We start from the raw sequence: 18,273 nt of genomic DNA, 5'->3' as shown, positions 1-18,273 counted from the left end.
CAGATCTAAATTTTACCAATCATTTTCTGACTTGTGATATGTAAATATATATACTGTGCCGTTCGAATATTTCTAATTAAAACTATTAAAGTACTTCAACCGATCGTACCATATTCACTTTAGCCTGCGCTCTGTGCGGGCTTACAAAATCTGCCTGGAGCATTTTACTGATGGGATCAAGCAGATCGAATACGTCGCGAATAAAGTGCATCAATAAGGAATTCCTGAAATAAAATTATTATACAGTCTTGGGTTTAAACTGTATTAATCTGTGTAAAAAAAGGTTGTACTTACTCTTGATTCGCGAGATACGAACTTATTAAAGAAGCGGTAGGTTCTTGTCTCTGGACATTTCTTTCTTCAAGATACGTATGCAATGATTTATAAGTGGCGCATGTGGCTTTGACTGCGGCACCGCAAGATTGCCATCTTGTTTTGGCAATCGCAGTCATGCGCACACCTTTTTCTTGTGTAATTGCAATGCATTGCTCCAGTCCGGATCTGTGAACAGGGGCCCTGGTAAAATGAGACAGCTACTTAAATTTAAAGGACATTCAAATGGTAATTGTTGCGCGTCATTTTACAATTGGCCGCCAACTTACTTGCCAAATAAGAATAAATCAAATTCATCAGATGGTCCAATTGTTGCATTGCATTATCCTCAGCGTAAGCATCTTTAACGGCCAATGCCAAACGGTGTCCCACACAATGCTGCCCAACGAGCGATATTGCACAATTTGGCTCCTAAAAATAATCAATTAGTAAACATAAATGAATGTTGTTGAACCAGTGTTCCCTCTGGAGTGCGCGCGCGCACACAGCTTTCAGGGGCTGCGCACACGCATAGATTTACTGCCCACAGACGTATTTCCCCTTCATTACCAGCCCATGGAATATTAAAAATGCTAAGTGAAACCCCAGAGGAACTTAATCGAAAGAGTGCATGTAAGGAAGAGATTGTAATTCTTATTGACAACCTTCTATTGGCAGTAAAGATGAACATTTCTTTACTTTCTGTGCAAGATATCATCGACCACATGGCTAAGTATGTTCGAATACCTGAAAGTTGGCGATGCAAAAATTACGCTTTTGAATTTTTGGAATCTACTAATGTTGTTATTAGCCAGGAAACAATGGAATAAATAGCTTCTGCCGATTTTCACACTCTAACTGTAGATGGAAGTACAGATATATCCGTAAGCAAATTTCTGATTTCATATTTTAAATAGAGAGTCTCTTTTGAATATAAAACTAGATTTGGTGGAATCATACAACTAAAGTCATGTGATGCTTCATCTATTGTCACTGTAATTAAAGAGTTTTACAAAAAATATAGACTGAAGCTGCATAAAATGGTTATGTTTACATCCGATGGTGCAGCAGTAATGCTAGGTAGAAGAAATGGTGTGGTGGCGAAGCTCAAAGAACGTATACCACATTTAGTACAACAACACTGCGTTGCACATCGGGAGGATTTGGGCATTAGTTGATACATGGGAAGAAGTGAAGCTATTGCAATATATCGAAACGTTAATGCGAACTATTTATTCCATGTTTTCTCGTTCTACAACCAACCGCTGTAAATTTCAAGATTTTGATGCAGCTTGTGAAAACGAAGCGATTGCTTTTAAACCACTTAATGAAGTTCGATGGTTGTTACGTCACTTTGCTCTGCAGTCCATCATTAAAAACTATGAAATATGCTTGATTGCATATTTTGAAGAGATGAAATCTAATGACCCAATTTCTAAATATTGTTTTTAAAAATTAAAAAATAATGGAGTTCTATGGTGGCCCATCGTTGCCACGCGTAAAATTGAAAAAAAAAAATTTAAAATAAAAAACTTAAAATAAAAGTAAAATAAAAAAATAGTTGTGAAAAAACAAAAAAAAAATTAAAAATAAAAACGAAAATAAAATAAAAACGGAATAGAAAAAAGGAAAAAAAAAATTGGGAGAAAAAAAAACGTGAATAAAATAAAAAGGTGGACAACGATGGGCCGCCTCGTCACGCGTTTTTATTTTGAGAAAATTTGCTTCTGCTTGGGACCAACGTTGTCATGCATAGTCCTACGCGCATAAACGGTGTTTCATGGGTCTAACTCACTACTGATTTTCTCGAGCAATATTCAACAAATTCAAAACGAAAATGTTCTATAAATTTTCCGAGGCGAGGCGGCCCATCGTTGTCAACCTTTTTATTTTCTTTTCATTCACGTTTTTTTTTTCAATTTTTTTTTACTTTCTTCATTCCATTTTTATTTTATTTTCGTTTTTATTTTTTCATTTTTTTTTTGCATTTTTTTTCCACAACAATTTTTTTATTTTACTTTTATTGTAAGTTTTTTTATTTCATTTTTTATTTTCAATTTGACGCGTGACAACGATGGGCCACCATAGATTTCATATAGCTTTGGAAGCTATATGAGGCGGCCCATCGTTGTCAACCTTTTTATTTTCTTTTCATTCACGTTTTTTTTTTCAATTTTTTTTTACTTTCTTTATTCCATTTTTATTTTATTTTCGTTTTTATTTTTTCATTTTTTTTTTGCATTTTTTTTCCACAACAATTTTTTTACTTTCATTTTAAGTTTTTTTATTTCATTTTTTATTTTCAATTTGACGCGTGACAACGATGGGCCACCATAGATTTCATATAGCTTTGGAAGTTTTAAATGAGGATTTTGAGCAACTAGCTGCTTTGTGTGAAATTTTCCAAAGACAAGGATTAACACCGATCAATGAGCATATATACAATGAGTAGAAACTTCCAAATATTTTTTCATTAATCCATTATGCCCTTCATTTTTACGTGATCCAGCTATATGGTTCGTTGCACATGGAGAAAGCACATCGTTCGCTGCCAAAATTCCTTTGTTTCAGCTGGGCTGGGTGCGAAATTGGCCGTATTGAGGCTTTTAATTTTTCGATTCGTGTTCGGTTTTGGGTTTCGAAGTATGGTACGCTGAAAACATACTAACTATGACCATATGCTAATTGAGAATGCATAACTATTAGGCAGAAAACGTAGCTATAGCACAGAATATGAAGTCAAGTGCGGTTATTTCTGATTAGAGCATGGGATTTAAGTACATATCTATCAAGGGGAAGCAAAGGCGATAAGAAGGCCTAAATGTATGGCGAACCACGCCTTCTCACAATCATTGTTTATAAGGTGCTCCATACGAATCCCCAGGGCTACCCTATTTTAAATTACTCTGTCAGTCTGGAATATCTTGAATATTAAAAACGAAGACAAAAATTCGAACAATAGCAGGGAATCGGCTTTCCTCTCCATCTGGGTAAATATGTCAACCCCATCCTATATTAATGACGCCCCCCTTTACATGGGTCGCATTACGTTTGAGAAAATTTTTTCATGCGAAATTTCTCCCACAAAAAAGCAGCACCGTCGTTTTACGGTCGCGCATTATGGTTTCGTCAAAACGATATTATTCTGTGTATTATCACTGTAGCGCAATTAACACCGCCAGACTTCTTTATCTTTACGATATGTTGTCTTTTTTAGTTGGCGATGATAATGATAAATAAGAATTGATTGTAATTCAGTAACGCGTATGTAACCGCCGTTATGAAAGTTCAAAATGAAAGAAGGGTTATAAGCTAATTTAAGGACATTCTCTTTTATTTTACGACGTAAAAAATGCAGGGCACAATTGATTAATGAGCAAGTATTTGGAAGTTTCTACTCATTGCATCGATGATGCACAGAATTTTGCACATGCAAAAATAAATAAACTACGGCAGAAGTATCTTGGTGACACAACATTTTGGGGTGAAAGAGTGGATAATTTGTTAGCTAGAATATATGAAGAAAAAACTGCCATATTTGAGTCTGAAGGACTGCTGGATTTTATAAGGCTTTTATGTGATCATATGATAGAAAGATTCCCAGAAGTGCAAGACTGGGTAGCTTTTGATTGTGCTGCATTGAAATCCCCTTGCTATGCTTTTGGTATCACCGAAATTAAAGATCTGTGTTCTAAATATGAGTTTGTTTTGCCAGAACAAAATTTAAATAATGATCAGTACACAGATTTTAAATACGCAATAGCTGAAAAAATTGAGGCTGGAGTTGTTAGCACTTTTGCTGATTTGATAAACTTTACATTTCAGCATGAACAGTTTAGAGAATTGACAAAGCTTGTAGATATCGGTGGGACTTTTCTTGCATCCAGCGTTGAAGGTGAGCGCGGGTTTAGTTTGATGAATTCCATCAAAATCAAGCTAAGCAACAGACTGGGAGAAAGGCATTTGGACATGATAATGAGGGTCAAGTCTTATCAGCGAAATGAATGTGTTATAGACAAGGTGAAGGTTTATGAAGAATGGGTCAGCAAGAAGGATAGACGTGAGAAGTTGGTCCATGGAAGTGAAGAAATACTGTGAAACATAGATCCTCGACCTTTTATAGCATATCGTCCCCTGACATGTGATAGAGCTAACGTTTCTTTTTGAAAAACATTGCTCCAATTGTTTTGTTTCTTTTGCTCTTTTTTCACCCTGTATTTGAAGTCAAATAAAACCATCTGTTACAATCAATTTCATTTATTATTTTCCATGTATGTTCATTGTTATCTACTGATAACATATAACCTTCACTAAAGCATTTACAATCTATAAAAAAACTTATTTAATAACCAAAATTTTCTTAATAAGCCCACCTAATACCTGGTTAGAACGCCAAAATTTATTCATTGGTTTTTGCACAAATATTAATCATTTCCAAAGAAGTGCGCACACACCAAAATTTCTGCGCACACATACTACAAAAAATTAGAGGGATCATTGTTGAAGACCATGGAAAATATCCACCAGCTGTTCAACATTTATGTTATCGGGAGTTCTGCTTTATATAATGATATTACTTCTGCTGAGAAGTATGATGCCAATTCAAACACATGGACAAGCCTAAACAATACGCCACAACCGTTGGAAGGATCAGGATTGACAGTTTTTCAAAACAAGATTTATTGTTTTGGTGGCTTTGACTCCTCTAGACAGTTACTGAACATAGTCAATGAGTCTGCTGCTGAAGCTGATGTTTGGAAAGTGATCAGTCATATGCATGAGGAAAAGCCGCTAAATCGGCTTTCAGCGTCAGAAGACTTGTCTCGGGAAAGCCGCTATAGCGGCTTTCAAGGTTCAAAGAGTTAACATTCTTGACGTTGGTTGTTTTTTTAATAGACGGGTTCCCTGTGTCAAATGTGAATGAACTCTGCGTAACTCTTGTCATTCCATTTGTATAATTTTCCAGGTGGGCCTATTGGTATACAGTAATCTACTTGACCCCGACATAATATTTTCAATATCAATGGAAGACAAAACAGGTGAGTTCTCTATTTGGTTTACAAATAAGCAAATTTGTCAATGTGGTTCATGACACGTGGGTGCATTATGACTTGAAAAATTGCTAGGCAGGTTTTCAGAGCCAGCGAGATGTAAAATATTGCTTTGGAATTGGCTAACAACGGAAAGGAATGTATATACTCTGGCGCTGCTACTAAATTCTCCACGGCACAAATTTTCAAAGGCCTGCACGCACGGCTTACTATCAGTTAAAACAAATACTTTATATTTTGACTGAATTATATAAGACGAAAAATGTTTCACGGCAGACGCAATACGTAACGCTTCAATTTTGCATGGGATCCAGGTATGTTGCCTCTTGCGCAGCTTGGTGCTGTAGAACCCGGCGAGTAAAGTTTTACCATTACGGGATACATATTAGGTTGCACCTATTCCATAGTTTTTCACCGACCCATCGGTCACTATCCACAGGCGATCGCCTTCAGTTGGTAAAGTATGTTTTAAAGGTATGTTTCTGGGAAGAGCGAAAAGAATCTAGTAAAGTATCGTTCCCAACCAAATTTGTCCTTAGATAAGCGTCCGTCCGTCGTTTTCTGCAGCTCATCTAGAATACATGCCAAATTTGGGATTACGCGGCTCAAAACTTGCTGTAATATTAATTTAATTGTGATCCTTTTAATCTGCGGTTGTGTTGACGAAATAAAAGCAATACTACAATATCATGACAATCCGTGGACACAAAATGGCTTGGTAAAGTGCTCGAAAATATTTTGTCTTGATTCGTATTTTTGTGAAGTTGACAAATCTGATCTGTTCGTACAACGCTTACGGCGCTCCAGGACTGTACGTATCAATGTGGAGGCTGTAAAGCAAAGAATCCTAAAGAAAATGCCCTGATACGTATACTACAGTAGCTCCCGAAATTTCGCGATTTGCAATGTCTAGAAAAGCGTTTTGATCGGCCGCGGACCATTATAAAACAAAACTTATGGTGTTCTCCGTTTTATTTTTAGTATTTGGTATTGCCGCTTTTCAATTTAGAAAATTTAGGTTGCCACCATTGGCACCTACCAGAAAAAAAAAATTATTCCATTTCTCGTTTGAGCTCGCGAGAAACACCACTTAGGTATTTATCCACGCATGTGCTGACACGTGTTTTCGAAGGAAATTCGAAAGTGAGTTGTGAAATCCAATCGTTTGATTAAGCGATGCCCAAGTGACCTGTCGCGTCACCAAGTTTTCGAATAGTAAATTTCTATTCCAATAGTTGAATATACGAAATATGTGCCCAGCCCTACTCAGCATCCAGTAATTATTGACTCGATTAATTTTATGTGAGTAAACCTACTTTTTATGTTTTATTTAAACTATAACGTAAATCGTAACTTGGCTGATGTATAAGTTTCACAAAAACGTTTGCGGCCCGCAGTGAATTTCTGGCTCGTAGCAGACTCATTCAAACGCTCCGTGGACTCATTTGAGACGTGAGGCGGTTGTACAGGACCAATATTTACAACAGCTTCGAATGGCTCAACACCGCCATTATAACCATACGGGGTTGGATCAAACACAGTGTCATATTCTTTATGGAGCTCAATAAATGCGTCTGTTATATGTTTATTCATAATTTGGTCTGGGTCAACAGAGATGGTCGACGAATGCAGTACAAAATCAGATTTGGACTGACGAACTGTCAGAATGTGGAGAACTGTGTGGACTAAAGTCTTCAGCAAAATGTCGTTCAAGTAAATTATCGAAATAAACCTTTGAAATTCGGCAAAAAGTGATCATGCTTAAGTAAAATAATGGGTTGGTTTGTTTCATTATATAAACTTACACTTTCGTCATTTACCTCCACTATGTCTGGCGAGGGCCATTCCATACCTGATTTATGCATAATATGGTGAGGTTCTATCACCACGGCAGTCTCCGCTAAAAAGTCAAGTGAGATTTTTATGTTTAAATGATCCCCTGGCCAAATAGTTTGGGTGCAATCGGTGATGCGTAGAACTTTGGTAATTGAAGCTTGACATCGTTTACCGTAATGATAAACAGATTCATCGCGAAATCCTATTTCGTTTTTTAATGGACGAAGGGTTATATCATGATTTTCTAAAAATGGTATTCCAGCCAAGATTTCAGCATCGAGGTTTTGACCACAAGAGCGTTGAAACGCATGTTCTTGTTGCCTCGTGGCAAAGTTAAAGTGGTTTCTCCAATTACGCCTAATGGCGACTTCCCATCCGCCTGTACAGCTCTTTGGCGACTTTGTCTTATTTCGGCATTTAGTAATTTGGCTATTGAAAAATTGGTTTGAGCAACTGAATCCATAGTGACTCTCACTTTATTATTTCGAATATTCGTGTCAAAATATGGACAGCGTTTTACATCTACGTAGCGAGTAAATGATGGATTCAAAATAGTCATACCTTCATCATTGGAGCTTTCATCATCATGGTCCATGTCTGGTTGTTCCACGTCAGAGCTTTTCATAGTACGTGTTCTAATACTTTGCAGATATCGTTGATCAGCTTCTGGTAGAAAATGACAGTTACTCAAGAAGTGGCGTGTTTTGGCACGGCAAGCTGTTGTGCATAACGACTTATCCGTCGCACAAAAATCTTCGCATTGGTGTAAAATGTAAATTCTTACTAGGATATCGAGACTTGCGGGTTATGGAACGTAAAACTCTGGATTCATCTCTGCAATTGAGTTCGTTCAACAGCGAGTCCAGGGCAAGAGAGATTTCCGGTTTTATAGAAGCCAAAGTGCGAGATCTTAATTCAGTACCATATCTCTGTTTGACGAGTTGTGGTAAATCGTTATGGATTAGGCGAAGCCATTGCAACACAATCGTATTTTTCAATTGTTGGAGGAATATCCTCGTCTTCTGAAATGTTCAATCCATGATGAGACACATTGCCCGATTGTTTCAGCAGATTATCATCAAATAACGCTGTCAGCCGTTGGAATAAATCCACTGGTCTCTCATCGTGTTCTAACTTAATATCGACTAAGTCAAGAAAATGAGCTCCAGTAGATTGAAATCCAAAATGCATACGTATTGATTGCAAAATATTTTCCAGACAAGTTGAGTGGTTTACAATGGTATTTCTGGCAATTACAGGACAATAATTAGCAATTTGCCCGAGCATCAATTCCAGCGATGTAAGTTTTTGAATCGCTGATTGTCTTGGAACAGATTCCGCGTCGTCTTCAAAACCCCTCATAGGGGTGAATTTAGATTTCTTTCCCCATTTGTATTCGGGCTTGAGAAATAAACTGAAATTGTTGTCCAGCGACAAAGTATATAATAGGTTTTGGCGACAACTTTCGAAAGAATTTATTGTTTCGTTCGTAGTCAAGCACCATTGGTTTGGTGTCTTTGTGGCGCCATTGTAGTAACTAATTTGGACTATTGTTGTATTCGCCCGTTTCGGGATAGATGAATTATTGATATCTTCGGGCATTAGCCGAATATTGAAGGCAATGGATTCTCTCCGTATCGATGCCACCAAGCCAGTATGGATGTATATTAATGGATCCTGCCACAATCCTTCAGCTCGAATACAACACACAAATCCTTAGTGACAAACAATATTAAATGTAAACAACAACAGACTCTTAAGGCATCTAAACAAGGAATGATTAGAAATAGCATTACGCGCTCGAAGATCGCAACGGGAAAAAAAGTTACACGCATGAGCGAGTTGATTAGAGTGTTACATGTAATAATGTAAGGCAGGGGTGTACACTGTGCAACCTTTTTTACAGGTGGGCCAAATATGAAAACCTGGACCTCGGGCCGCACCTTTATGCAACATAGGCACTCTAGTGGTTACTAGTTAGATACTAATAATAGTTTATTTTTGCATTTAATTTATTCACACGACTTTAAATGAATTCAGTGAGCAATTTGCAACTGGTTAATTTTCCTGACAACTTTTTCCAAATTTTCTTTTATCGAAGTGCTGGCAATTCTAAGCCCATTTTCCAAATGATCGTCAGTTAGAACCGATCTATAGCAGGATTTCATGACGCCCATTTTAGAAAAAAATTGTTCGCATAAATACGTTGAACCGAAAAGTGCCATTTTTGAAGCCATGAATTTTTTTAAATGTGGAAAATTATCCTGGTTGAGATGTTTTCGGTAAAAATCTCCCAGATTCATTTGCAAATATTTTGCTTTCAAATCTGTATTCTCTTGGAGATCAATCAGTCCCAATTGGATATCAGCTGGTGCTTTGACAACGTCTGCGTTTGAAGTCCTTAAAACGATCCAAAAATACATGCAACAAATTTTCTAGCTGGCCTGCAAAATCAGTCCTTTTCTCGAGATGCATTTCACAGTCCCCCAAAGTTGGAAAGTGGAAAAGATTATCTGTCTGTATGTGAGCTTTCCAGAGTCGTAATTTGTTCATAAAGCCTTTTATATGATTATACATTTCATTAGCATATTGGCTTTTTCGCTGCTGTTTTGTATCGAATTCATTTAGGTGCGTAGTTATATCAACCAAGAATGCTAGATCGCACAACCATTTTTTGTCTTCCATTTCAGCTATTGGATGCCCTTTGAGTTTCAAAAAATTTACGACTTCTTTCCTCAACTCGTAAAATCGTCGCAACATGCAGCCCTTGCTTAACCAACGCACCTCGGAAAAATACACTAAATCTTGATGAGTGGTGTTGAGATCAATCAGAAACTGGCGATGGTTGAGCCCTCGTGCTCGAATGAAATTTACTGCCTTAATAACTGGACTCAAGACGTGTTAGAATTCAAGGATTTCGCGCACAGGTTTTGCTGGTGAATGATACATTGAAATATTGCTATATCGTCATTGATTTTTCTCTGCCTCAATGCAGACTTCAAGAGACCCACGAATCCAATGCCAGTTCCGGACATGGATCGAACACCATCAGTTGCCATTCCGCATAAGCTGGACAAGTCCAGTCCAAACTTGTCAAAAGCATCAAATACTTCAGTAAAGATATCAGCACCCGTTGTGGTGTCCTTCATTGACTGTAAAGACAGAAGCTCTTCCGTTTCGTTTAGGTCCACTCCTTTTACAAATATGGCCAACTGTGCTGTGTCCTTCTGGTCCGTACTTTCGTCGATCGCAAAACTCTATGAAACAAAGTTCTTCACCCGATCCCTGAGTGTGTCACTAATATCACAAGCAATATCATCGATACGCCTCGCTATCGTCCACCGTGACAGACTTGGCACTGCTTCACAAAATTACCGTCAGAATAGGGTTTCATAGTTTGAGCTATTCTCTGTGCAATTAGGTAACTACATCGGACTGCTTTTTCACCATCGCTATGCATTTTTTGAAACATCGAACGCTGGCTTATTAATTCTCCCTGCAATTACTTCACTTTCAGCTTTCTGTCATGTCCTTCCAGCTTCCCATAAACACCCTCAGAATGCTTTGTCTCGTAGTGTCGTTTAACGTTGAACTCTTTCGTAACATTAACAGTTTGATTGCAAATAAGAAATAAAGGTCTTTTATCTGTATTTTCTATAAAGAAGTACTCAAAAGTCCATCTTGTCTGAAACATTCGCTTCTCTTCCTCTAACTTCCTCTTTTTTGTCTTCTGCAAATTTGACATTGCAGAGTAATGATAGAAAGAACTTATGATTAAACAAAAGCTGTCCTAAAATATATGATATGACTGGTATGTTCTGAAACCAAAATTCACTTAACTTCCGTAAATCTTAATGGTAAAATACTTCAAAATGCTTATTAATTGCCCAACCTTCAATTGCTCGCTCTTTCTAATTTATCATCGTCTGCATTTTGCTCAACCCTTCCACAAGTATACCCCTGAGTGAATTTTGCATAACATTTTTCAAACTGGCAATTTTTCGCGATTAAATTGCACAATCTTCATCGTTCTGGTATTTTTGAAAACCTGAAGCACCAAATTGCGAAAACGACCAAATGCAACAATTTGAACCCTGCAGACAGCGATCGGTCAGCATTGCTGACTCGGCAATCGATTAAATTCGGTGGATCAAAATGCGAAAACGCTTGTTCGGCGAAGCGTAACGTTATCTTCAATAACACAGACAGCCGCATCATTGCTTCGGCGGGACGCAGTCGCTGTGTGGTATTACTATATTATTGGAATGCGAAACAAATATTCGAAACCAAATCATTAGAGTTTATATAAAATGTTCATCTTGATTTAAAATTGAAATTATAATGAAAAATATTCCACATTGGCTATGGAATAAAAGAAAAAAATCGTTTGATTGACACAAGCTAATTGTTAAGGCATTTTCTCAACTTCTCCGCGGGCCGCACAATATTCCTTTGCGGGCCGCATTTGGCCCGCGGGCCGCACTTTGCACACCCCTGATGTAAGGGAAACACAAATAAACTGGCGGTGGGTTCAAATGAAAGAGATGAATAAAGAATGAATTTTTCACTGATGTTACTGTTGATATTTGCATTTCTGTTGTCTTGGAAGACAAACCTGTTTACAGGCTCAAATATCTTCATGATGAAGCCACCTGGGAAAAAATGGCCGATATGCTTGAAGAACATGGGCCGTATCCCCCAGCTGTCACTTCACTAAATTATATTTATGTTATTGGGGGTACTTATCCTACAGAAGCAGATGCTGCAGAGATGTATGATACCAATTCAAACATATGGACAGGACTAAACAATAAATCACCGCCTTTAAATGGGCCAAGATTGACAGTTTTTCAAAATAAGATTTATTGTTTTGGTGGCGAATCATCTGGACAATTCTTAATTAAGTTATCAAGTCGATCCTGAAGCTGATGTTTGGAAAGTAGTTGGTCATATGTCTGTTGCAAGTTCATATACTGCAGTTGTTACAGTTGGTGAAAGCATTTATATTCTTGGTGGACTCGTTGATGGTTTCGACACTATCAAAACAGTTTGGCGATTTGATCCAATAAGTAAACACCGGCAATCTTTAAATCCAATGATTACCAGCCGATGTTCATTTAAGGCTTTTGCAATTCAGGGTTTCATTTATGCAGTTGGAGGATGTGGATATTGTAATAGCTTAGAGAAATACAACATTGCAAAGGATAAATGGGAACTAGTTGAAATACCAGAAGAAATAAATTTATCCATCAGGGGCTCGCCAACGCACTACTAATTACCCTGCGTGGATTCGTAGTTTCGATCATATATGGGGCTAGTTATGTGCAAGAGAATCGATCGCTGGACTTTTTATCAGCATAGGGTGGTTTTACGGCTTCCTCCACCTTATCCTCCATGCTTCCGAAGACAAATAACTGGCTAACTAGTCCCATACCCGACATGGACTGGTAACCGAACAAGTGATCGTGGTTCGCCATATGATTAAGTCGGCTTTCCTCTTCCTCGGAATGAGTATGTGAAACTAATCTAATTGAAAACCTGACAAGCTCTCCACTTTCATTTAATAAGGCTTATCAACTTTCAAGGCGAAAATATTAAGTGTGTCCGATTGTTCTTCATTAAAATTTTGTCATTAAATTCAGTTTTGCTATTTACCAAGTTTTTCAATTCTAAAACATTTGTTGATATTACATCTCATATCTAAAAAAATAACAATTCAATGCATCTGATACACAGGTTGTTTAATGCTTTTATGAAGCTGTGAGGACAGAAATATTTTCTTGGTTCATTTTGAGACATTGTCATTTCCATAAAAATATGTAAAACTGTGCATAGCTTAAATGAGACCAGAGTTGTGTAGCAAGACATGGTGTAATGATGAAACCTTTGACAATTATCTAAAATGTTGATTTTTATTCCTTTTTTTGAGTCTTTTACGTAATTCATATCAACTTATTATAATATGCAATATTTTTAATTTTGATCAGCATTCTATTATACTGTATTCACTTTGGTAAGCGAACCACTGTTTCAGAAGTTCACTGTAATTAAAATATGTATGATTCTTGGTGTTCGTAGTTTCCAATATTTTTTAATCAGCACTGTTTTAGAGGTTATTCATTTTTTGTTTAATCCTCCATTTCTAATCTACTTTGGTACCCTCCAGACTCCTACAGCTCTGGGAATCTAGATTATAAACAAGGAATGTCATTGTTACTCCGGCTTTAATATTTCCAAGGCTAATTGAGGCCAAATGATATCAAAGAATTTCCACTGTTATTCAATATCTTTTCATAAGTATATAGTTTTTACTGTTGTATCCTTTTTTATAATTCAATTTTTTCTCAAATGCAGTTCAAAATTTCTGTAATTAATTTTTTACTCTCTTGATTCTATCGGTTTTTATTCATTTGTTTTTATCAAATATTTTATAGTCTTTTCTGCTAATTATGGAGTTGAATAAACTTATATTTATCATCGACTTACTTGTTACTGCTTTTTAATGAATTTCACCAGCTTTAGACAAATGTCTGCACATGAGTCGATGATTGGGTTCAGGTTCAAGTGCAGGGTCCTATTTCGTAAATATGTGACTAAAACCTACGCAGTTTGCTTGTCAGATACTGGGTATTTGTGGTGCGTCTGTAAGGCGAGAGACCGGCCATACCGGTAACAGAGCTCTAATCTAGGCATACGGCTCCGATATCACGAGATATCGATGAACGGAGATGAGATAAAGTGCCGGACATCATTATCTGACATACTGTTTCGTCGATCAATTGCTGTTCATTCAGAATAGAAACTCATTTACAACCAAAATAAGTTAATTGAGAACAAGAGCACAACTTGGCAGAGGCGTAGCCAGAATATATTGCGCCCCGACCTCCACGTTTAATCATATTTTCTATCACATTTAATTGTATATGTAAAACAATTCAAATTTTAATGGAACATTTTACTTAATAATTGTCTTACCGTAATATTTATATAACATGGTGCAAATGTGTCTGTGCTATTCTGTTCATTTATATTTTATACTGAGACCGACTCTGTTATGGCGATCTGTAATGTACTAGATCACAATGTAGCACTGCTGCACTGGTATTATATATATTTTACACATGTCCTCTAAACTCTATCACAATGTGCTTTTAGTGTTGAATCGTGGAACTAAAATATCTGCCGACTCATTCTCCGTCTTTTTTATATTTATATTGTAACAATTAATTCCGACTTCTTAATCAATAACAGTGTTAAATTGGTCAGGAGCCTTGATGACCTTCAACGGTCTTGCATACTGGCTAACACAAAACAATGTGTAAATTGGACTACTTCTATAAAAATCATCGATATTGTTTTATACTATTTTTCATTGTTTTCATTATAGTCTAACTCTATAAAAATTATTGATATTATTTAATACTGTTTTTTCATTGTTTGTGGAAATAAATCTCTCTCTTAACGAAGAAGCAAAGCTATACAAAGTATTGCATATGTCCCACTCAGTTATTGTCAAAGATGATTTACATAGTCTACAATAAATTTATTTTTCTTGATTTCACTGTCGCAAACTGGTTAATCACGTCATCAAAATCTGTTTTTTTTTCAATGTTTTTCTTTCAACACTTAGAACAGGGGTCGGCAACCGGGCCAGATCCGGTCCACGGAACAATATAATCCGGCCCGCGACGCTTCACTGAATTATATTAACAAAACAACTGTATTGACGATTATATTCTTTACGTAACAGAATTTGTTTTGAGACACTAAGTTATATTATAATCTAACGACAAATGGCAACAGAACGTAAAAAAGTTGATGCTGAGTGCAAATGCTTTAATGGCGCAGAAAATGATCAGTTTTTGTGCGCTGCTTGAAATTTAACTGAAATCTGTGTGAAAAAATGTGATTTACTGGCCATTCCCTCGTTTTTTAACTTTCTAAAAATATATGTGGGCCACTAATGACTTGCAACCTTTAATTTTGGCCCACGAACGACAAAAGTTTGCCGACCCCTGACTTAGAACATCACTGAGACTATCCTGTCCTATTGATGCACGCGATTACGACAAAATAGGTTTAAATTTGTTGAAAGACCAAGTCAAGTCAAGTCAAGTTTATTTTTTCCAACCAGTAAAAAACAAAAAACACATGCAAAAATATATAGAAAAAAATGATATTTAAATTACTGGGGAAGGGAAGCCGCGGGGAACCAAAACTGGTTATCGAGCTGCGACACCCAAGGTTCTAACACCTAGTTTGACAGATCGGGGAGAAGAGTTTCATCGAATAGATACCATATAAATTTTACAAAAGAGCTAACTAATTGCAATTGTTATATATTATTACTAAAAATTACCGTGCATTAAATGTGCCATAATAGCAGCGAATAACGGGGGATTTCCCGTTTGCATAGACCTAGCTGTAGCGAAATGTTGTTCTGTAGAATAACTGGGGAATTTTGAAGGTGACCTGACCACAACGTGGTTGTGCTATGACAGTATGAAGCGATATAGCAATGTACACCGATCAGGTAAATAAATAAAGTGAAATTAGCACGCTGGATGTTGAAATAAATATTCACCTTTGGTGTCCTGACGCGTTATCTCAGTACCGGTACCGTACTGCTTGTAAGCTAACAAGAAAAATATTAGGAACAAATATAAATGATTTGATACTGTCAGACTGTGATAAGAATACAATGAAAAAACAATATTGACATTTGTTGAGGTGAAAATAAATGTTGGTATAAAATCACTAGACTATGGAGTCCTTCAATGATAGAAATATCTGAACCTAGGAAGCACTGTGATAGGAATACTCCATTGCTTAAACTGGTAAATTGATGTTAACTAATACTAAAATATGAAACATAATTTGTAATACTTTTTCATGTAACATAGCACAATTAATAGTTTTTGTCCATCCTAAAGTATATATTGAGACACTAAATGTCTTTTTAGATTTGATTTGAATATCTGGTGGGACATGCTTTTTAACTCACTTGGTAAATTGTTCCACATTTTTGCTCCAGTGTACTTTAGGCAATTTTGGGTTATGGAATGTGACAAACGACGTAAATAAAAAGAGTGTGTGGAGGCTGATCTTGTGTTATGTGTGTGTATAGTACTTTGTCGTATAAAATAACCACCAAAAGCACTTGGTAGACAGTGGTTGTGATATTTGTGCATAAGCTTGCAGATCTCTAATTTATAAATATCTGCAAGCTTTAAAACATTAATTTTGTTATAAATTATGTTAAGATTTATGCGAGCAGACGAACGATAAAGGATTTTAACCGCCCTGTTCTGAAGTACATTGATTCGATGTAAAATTGATTGAGATGTGGATCCCCAAGCTACAATAGCATATTGGATATATGTTTGAAAAAGTGAGAAATATACCAATTTAAGGGTTGCTGTATCTATATAGTGTTGAAGTTTATCTAACATACCTACAGTTCGAGAAAGTTTTTTACGAATATCATTAACATGGACATCCCAACGTAAGCAGTTATCTATATTTAGTCCTAGATATTTGTAAGAAGGGACAGATTCTAGCTCTGTTCCATTGATGTTAATAGAAATTGCGGTGACTTGATGACGTTGTTTAGGGCATATATGAACAATTTTAGATTTATTAATATTGATTGTTAGCTTGTTGCTAATCATCCATTCGAATACCTTTGCCATCTCGATATTTACATGTTTTTCTAAGGTCAACACAGATTTCGCACTGTCGAGAAGACCGGTGTCATCTGCGAACAATTTTGTCAAGAGGTCAGAGCAATTTGAGATGTCATTGATATATAAAACGAAAAACAGTGGGCCAAGACAGCTGCCCTGGACAATTCCTGTTTTTATGGGAAGCACTTCAGACCGGTTAGTGCCAATTTCAACATATTGCTGTCTACCCGTGAGGTAGTATTCACAGCTTGCACCGTTCACAGCTTGCAATTGAAACTGGTATTGTTAACAAAATTTGTAGAAAAATTCGCATATTCGAGAAAACGTCGTCTCCAAAAGACACAATAAAACCAAGAAGAGCCAATGGCTGGTAGACACCAATGCATCAAACTGAGTTGTTGCGATGCCGTTGTGGTCATTATAAATATTAGGCCCAGGGCTCAGTATAAACTACACTTTTTATGAATGCTGTTGACAGGCGGGAACTGAACAATCCCTTGCCACCAAAAGTAAGGTCTGCGTCGTGGGCTACCTGGAAACGTTTAGCAGCTTACCACGAAATACAAAACCACGTACTACTCAAAACATGTATTATCAGCACTTCGCTGTTTAACATCAATAAACCAAATTCCGTTGCTTTTCGTCTCCAGCACAGAACTTATATCAACTTACATCGTAGTGCGCAGGCAAGAACTTATCGATACAGAACCACGTATTTAACCCAGTGCATTTTATTACCTTACGTTACCAAATCAGATTTTGCTTTGTTTCGGTGCGCGAGCTATGTGCCTGATGACGTCGGCGTAAGTGGTCTGACCAAGTGTGCAGTTGGCCATGTACTAAGACTAGACTGCCGCCACCACTGTGAAGCTAGTAGCAATTTGACCTTTGTGTGCGGCGAAGCGGAAAGGTTAATATTTACGGCAGAAATGGAGGCGTGTCAGAATCTACACCCGAAAAAATGAAGATAAAAGAAATTAGCATACTATTATGGGAAATATGTTTATAATTTAGGAAAAATAACAAGTATATAACCAAAAAATAAGTATTAAAAGCTTGAAAAATTTTTCACTCAACTAGAACCTAAGTCTTTTTCATTTTAAAATCAAGGGTATTCTCATAGCGAATATGGCCTTGTTTGAAAAAAATACGTATATCGACAAAAGATAATTTAGTCAATTTTCAAAGCCCAGCTGCACACCCTTCCCCACAAGAGGCATTCGATTTGATTATTTCCCATTAAAAAAGATTACTAGAACCTAAGCCTTTTTTATTTTAGAATCTGGGGTATTCTCATAGCGAAAATGGCCTTATTTGGAAAAATTACATATAGCGAAATAAGCTTATTTAGTCAATTTTCAAAGCCTAGCAGCACACCCTTCCGCACA

General features: G+C 36.7%; 1 long non-coding RNA gene across 3 annotated transcripts; it reads left to right on the top strand.

Annotated features, from left to right (window-relative positions):
• Positions 1-15,298: 15,298 nt before the first annotated feature.
• LOC144427325 (uncharacterized) lies at positions 15,299-17,101 on the top strand. 3 transcript variants are annotated; one of them, XR_013477884.1, is made up of 3 exons: positions 15,299-15,732; positions 16,463-16,590; positions 16,917-17,101. It is a non-coding gene; the product is annotated as an uncharacterized LOC144427325 (long non-coding RNA). The 3 variants fall into 3 exon arrangements; XR_013477886.1 differs by having other exon boundaries at positions 15,299-16,036; XR_013477885.1 differs by having other exon boundaries at positions 15,299-16,206.
• Positions 17,102-18,273: the final 1,172 nt, after the last annotated feature.

This window comes from Styela clava, chromosome 9 (assembly GCF_964204865.1).
Source record: "Styela clava chromosome 9, kaStyClav1.hap1.2, whole genome shotgun sequence".
Classification (NCBI taxonomy): domain Eukaryota; kingdom Metazoa; phylum Chordata; class Ascidiacea; order Stolidobranchia; family Styelidae; genus Styela; species Styela clava.
Note: the sequence above shows the minus strand (reverse complement) of the source record. Positions and strands in the feature narration are given on the sequence as shown.